This window comes from Limulus polyphemus, unplaced genomic scaffold (assembly GCF_000517525.1).
Source record: "Limulus polyphemus unplaced genomic scaffold, Limulus_polyphemus-2.1.2 Scaffold2165, whole genome shotgun sequence".
NCBI classification, from domain to species: domain Eukaryota; kingdom Metazoa; phylum Arthropoda; class Merostomata; order Xiphosura; family Limulidae; genus Limulus; species Limulus polyphemus.
Window position 1 is genome coordinate 195,090 of NW_013667775.1, and position 6,611 is coordinate 201,700.

Genomic DNA, 6,611 nt, shown 5'->3' on the forward strand with positions numbered 1-6,611 from the left:
CATTTTTTATTTTTTTATTATATGCAAAGCGTATTCGCCACCTAGTGACCAAATAATAAACGTTTTTGAATATTTAATTATTTTCAGTGCTATCAGTCGTTTTATATAATATATTTCTGCTTTTCATTTTTAAATTATTTGCTTATGACCGTGACGAGTCAGTGGCCTAATGTCTAGAGCCTTCTTGAATGTTTAAGAAAAGACTTAAATAGTCGAATTAGGCTAGAGTAGATCATTTCTTTAGTGAATCTTTTAGAGTAACTGAGTGATTATTGAGTTAGTGAGTTTGTTAGTAAATTAGTTTAGTTTTGTGAATATTGAGTTTGTGTTTTGATGAAGAAGTAGAGATACCAGAAGTACCGTACTAACGAGAAATTTAGAAAGTAAGTGAAACTGTTACAATAAGCCTTAATTAAGCTAACCGAATACGTTGAAGTAGAAGAAATAAAATGTTTTATTATTAAGTAGAATGAATTTTGCATTATTAGTAGACTAGCTTTAATAATATTAAATAACCTTCCAACAGGAAGTTCTGACATCTACCGGGCATAAGTAGACCAGCTTTAACAATATTAAATAACCTTCCAACGGGAAGTTCTGACATCTACCGGGCAATAGTAGACCAGCTTTTACAATATTAAATAACCTTCCAACGGGAAGCTGTGACATTTACCAGACATTAGTAACCATCTTATGACAGGAATTAGTGATCATCTTATTACAGGAATTAGTGGCCATCTTATTACAGGCATTAGTGACCATCTTATTACAGGCATTAGTGACCATCTTATTACAGGCATTAGTGACCGTCTTATTACAGGAATTAGTAACCATCTTATTACGGGTATTAGTGACCATCTTATTAAACAGATTTGGAGTTTCACATCAGAAGGAAGTTTCTAAAGCAAAGTTTAAGACCAGAGAAACGAAGAGGAAGAAGACTTTGGGTGAACTTGCTGAAGAAATGGAAAGACTTGTACAATTCAAATGCTCTATGTGAAATTATGGATTTCTGACCAATTCATGGTAATTATAGTGGATAAATATACGCAAGTTAGGCTAAAACAAAGTGGGTGTACATCCTTAAAGGAAGCTGTCCAGTTGACAATGAAAATTTAATTAATTAAAGTTGCAAATAAACAATTAAAAGTACCATTCACGAATTGCGGGATCGTCAGATCAAATAGTGTAAAACCATAAACACCCTCTGAAAAAGCCCCCCCCCCCTCCCCAGTGGCACAGTGGTATGTCTGCGGACTTACAATGCTAGAAACCAGGTTTCGATAGTCGTGATGGACAGAGCACAGGTAGCCCATTGTGTATCTTTGTGCTTAACTTCAAACAAACAAACATTCAAACCCCCCGAAAGAAGTATAAAAAGAACTCAAAGGATTGACTAAACAATTGTGTATCCAAATTGGAAGAAGACAGTAAACAACAAGGCAGTAGGCATTTTAATTGCAAGTTGAAAGGGCATATTACCAGGATATGTGGGGGGGGGGGAGTCTTCAAGAAATAAAATATACTCCCAATAGAAAAGAGGAAAAAGGAAACTGTTATAAGTGTGGAAAATGTGGGCATTACATCTTAGATCGAAGATTGGGACTTGAAAGTCGCTCTTATAGCCGAAAACGGAGAGCGTGATTTGCTTGGGGTGGGGGGCAGTAAAGGGGCGCAAACTACGAAAACTCACGTCCAAAGCCTGCCAGCCCGATTATTGAGTAAGTTAGTAAATATGTTAGTCGCTTGGTCTCATACTGTCAGCCAGTTTGTTCAGTTTTGTTATTATTGAGTTTGCATTTCGACAAAGATATAGAAATACAAAAAAAATTCTGTTCTTTCAATACAATTAGAAAGCGTGTAAAGCTGTTGTGTTGGCGTCTACTGTGAACTTCGGTCTGTTTTAGAAGACAATGAATTGTGTTTGTTATCATTAAGTAGACTGGACTTTGCGTTATTTTTTTTTGCCAAGCACTACAGATAAGATAGGGGGGGTCTTCTCCCCAAAAAGTGGGCCTTTTCTTTTACTCGCAGAACTTTAGTGACTTGCATGAAATTGTAGCGTTTATTACAAAAATCTGAAGATAGTGGACCTTTTAAAACTCTTTAGAATGTTAGGGTGGTCATTAGACCACCTTACTACGTGCACAGAATACAGCTGGCTTATTGTGTAGCTTTGCACTAAAACAAGCAAATTAACTAGACATCGTTGACACGTTTTCGAACTTTTGTGGTTGTGTGGGAAGAAACACAATGGATTATCTACTTGTCCTCCGCGATGATCGAATCCCATTATTTTTAACTTTCTCACTCTCGGTCCCGGCATGGCCAGGTGGTTAAGGCGCTCGACTCGCAATCTGAGGGTCGAGGGTTCGAATCCCCGTCCCACCAAACATGCTCGCCCTTTCAGCCGTGGGGGTGTTATAATGTGACTACTCGTTGGTAAAAGAGTAGCCCAAGAGTTGGCGGTGGGTGGTGACGACTAGCTTCCTTCCCTCTAGTCTTACACTGCTAAATTAGGGACGGCTAGGGCAGATAGCCCTCGTGTAGCTTTGCGCGAAATTCAAACCACTCCGATTCCCTATATCACAATTTCAATTAATTATTTGTTGTTAGTGAAAGGTGTCCTCCTGTGGATCATCGGTAATTTTACGGACTTACAGCCCTAATATCTGGGGATTAAATTTCGTTTGGCGTTTTGCTGTAACAAAAACATTTGCTGGGAGGTATATGATTTGGGCAGGCTTATATAAACTCTAAAGCAAATAAAATTTCAATGAATAATTAAACTAAGATTTTTGTGACATAAGACGCTCTGACATAGCAAGTTGTGCTGTTAGGAGTTTGGTGATTTAACATGAATTAAATTATTTGTTTGTTGTTGTTTTTTACGTGAAATCCTGCTCGTAACAGCATCGAGTTTCGTTTGGATTGAATTTCGCGCAAAACTACACGAGGGCTATCAGCGTTAGCCGTCCCTAACTTAGAGGGAAGGCAGCTAGTTATCACCACCCACCGCCAACTCTTGGGCTACTTTTTTATCAACAAATATTGGGATTGACCGTCATACTGTAACACCCCCACAACCGAAAGGGCGAGTATGTTTGGTGGGACGGGAATTCGAACCCTCGACTCACAAATTGCGGGTCGAGCGCTCTAACCACCAGGCCATGCCAGACCACTGCCTCAAGTACGTCACTGTGCTAAATTTAGAAATAACGAAGTCAATACGCGATTTTGTGGCCACGACTACTTGTCAGTTCTCCACCCCTTACATGTATTACTGAGAATTCTCCTGATTTGACCCGAGGTCTCCGGAATTTACCAAGGTTACCGGGGATCCGGTAATTTAACCCTAAACTCCGTGAAGAAAAGTATGGTTAGAACGAATATTACTTACGTGTTTTCAGAGTGTTTTTCTTCTTTTGTTTCCTGAGTTAGAACAACTGTTTCGCGAGTAATGGCATTTTGTAAGAAAGTTACAGACTGGGTAATATTTTAAACTTAAGGCACAGCAGTATGTCTGGGAACTTACAACGCTAGAAACTGGGTTTCGATACCCATTGTGTTGCTTTGTGCTTAACTTAAAACAAACAAACAAGACTCCTTGGGATCGGGAAGCAAAATTTAAATCAGTACACAAGAAAAAACACTGTAGCGGCGAATACGTCAGATGTGACAATTGACAGATATTACGTCAGTTCTTTGTCAATGATCAAAACGTTGCTATTGTTTTGAGTTGACTGGTATATTTCTAAAGTTAATTATTTATACTAATAACAATGGTAACTAAAATCAACGTGTAGCACCGAAATAGTCCAAGAGACAAACATGAAAATATAAAATTTAAATGAAATAATTCCTCGGCTCGTTTAATCACGGAGCCACGTGCAGCTGTATGCTGCTGGCACGTGCCTAAGACAAGTTATGACCAAATGTTTAAATTTTTAATTTACCCTGTTTATACATAACATGTCATTATATAATTATGCTCTCTTCTTCTAACTTGGCTCCGTTATCGTGACGATATTTTTTTTAGTCGCTTAAATGTAAGCATCACCTATACATCTATAAGTTGCCAAAAGATGGCAGGCAGATCGAAAAGTAGTTGCGCCTCTGAAGGGTATATTTCTTGGCGTGGACTAACGTAGGTAAATTTGCGAGTACGGTGGGAACGTAAGTAACGTGTTTTTAGTCAAATGAATATTTGATTGTGAGTTCTATCTGATCCGGAATAAAAAAACAATTGTAAATGGGGAAGAAACACAGCAAGTTGAGGAGAGAGATGGTTGCGACGCTTGCCAAGGAGACTTACTGTGTGTAATTATTTAACTGTCTTTATCTAAAAATCATAAAATAATTGTTTCAGTGTTAGCGTTAATGACAGTGAACATAGTTATTGAAACTCCATGTAGTACTATAAGCTATTAATATTATTGTGACAAGATTTTCATTGTAATATGTGGTAAAAATAGTTGCATATTTCTTATAAATTAGTTTGATTTAAACACGGCAATTAAAATATATCGGTTATCTTATTACCAGTATATGACGTGAATAATAATACTAATAGGGCCGTCGAAAGCTTTCGGCCACGGGGAAGAATTGATAATGGTATGTGGAGCCCCACTCTCTGAATTAGTTTTTTTTCCCCATGCGTTTTACAGGGTTATTTGTACTCGGATAAATTTCTTCACGAACTTAAACGTTTTTACTTTTACACCTTTTGGTGAATGTTACGCAGAATGAAAGTAGCGTCAAGTAACAATATCTTGGCAGAAAGGTTTTGTATCATTCACGATAACGCCAAATATATTTTGATCAGATTCATTCTATAAATTTATAATGGAATATTCAGTTCCGGTATTGAATGAAAAAAATACTCCTTAATTACAAGAGGAATTTTTTGTATTACCCCCTTTTTTTTCCCCTCATTTGTGATTTTTCGTTTCTTTCCCCTTTCCATCCACGTGTCACATTATAGGAATTGAAATTTAAAATTTGTTGGAAACTTTATGCGCATGTGGGCCAAAAAGCAAGGTTTGGCTTAGCCATTCCTAACTACTTAAACTACTGACCAGAGGAAATGCGGCCAACCAGCAGTATCATTCGTCACAAGGGCCTTGTTTGGTTCTTTGAACCGAATATTAGGATTGAATGTTACTGTTACAATGCGCCCACAGTTGAAAATGCGGCATGACCTTATGATTCGGAGCCCAACATAGTAACTAGGATCTTTAAAGTTGTATCTGTTGCACAGACCAGTTGTCAAAGTCGAGCTGACGCGTTGAATTTAGTGCTGAAATCCGGCTTAATCGGCACAAGCGGATAAAATGGTACCGTGTTACTTCTGGACAGGATACTAGCCCATCGCAGTTTAACCCTCAGCTAACAGCAGGGTAGACTGAAAAAAGAGGGAATCCTTAATAACCGCGGCACTTGAAATTCTTTTAGGCAGGATTAGAATATATTAATCTACGAGACCCCCCCCCTTTTTTTATTAGCTATATTTTTGTACGCTAGCAATACCAAGCGTGGGGCGGGCATATACCTGATTCAATTTTATTACTCATCAGGATCTTTATCAGCCTACCCTCAAGTTGAAATTCTTTTAGGCATGATTAGAGTAAATTAACTTGAGATCTTGGATGTGGTCAAATACATCAATCCAAAGGCTTTGGCCTCCCGAGTCGAAAACTGTAATTAGATCTCATATCAGTCAGGAGATGACGGAGCTATGAGCTAAAAGTTTGTACCTGAAATACTACGAGCCATTCTATGGGTCGCTATGCCGCGGTTAACAATTGGGGAAAGTTTCTTGCTCAATGACACAGCAGCATGATGCGTTCCAGTCTCGAACACACAACCACCCGAGTACGAGTCCAAACCGCGAAGCCACTGAAACACGCTGCCTTAAATAAAAGTTGAACAGTCCATCAGGATTGACAGGATAACTATTAGTTATCTGACATTAAATAAAAGTTGAACAGTCCATCAGGATTGACAGGATAACTATTAGTTATCTGACATTAAATAAAAGTTGAACAGTCTATCAGGATTGACAGGATTACTATTGGTTATCTGACATTAAATGAAAGTTGAACAGTCTATCAGGATTGACAGGATTACTATTGGTTATCTGATATTAAATAAAAGTTGAACAGTCCATCAGGATTGACAGGGTTACTATTGGTTATCTGACATTAAATAAAAGTTGAACAGTCCATCAGGATTGACAGGGTTACTATTGGTTATCTGACATTAAGTAAAAGTTGAACAGTCCATCAGGATTGACAGGGTTACTATTGGTTATCTGACATTAAGTAAAAGTTGAACAGTCCATCAGGATTGACAGGATAACTATTGGTTATCTGACATCAAATAAAAGTTGAATAGTCCATCAGGATTGACAGGATTTCTATTGGTTATCTGATATTAAATAAAAGTTAAATTTTTATTTGAGGTATTTATATGAGGCACAGCTATATGACGTCTTCGTTATTTGTATATTTTCGTACATTGTACATAACTTAACGCTCCCATACCTCGGCGGTAAGCTTGAGGGCTTATAACGCTAAAATACGGAGTTCGATCCTTGTTATGATCACAAT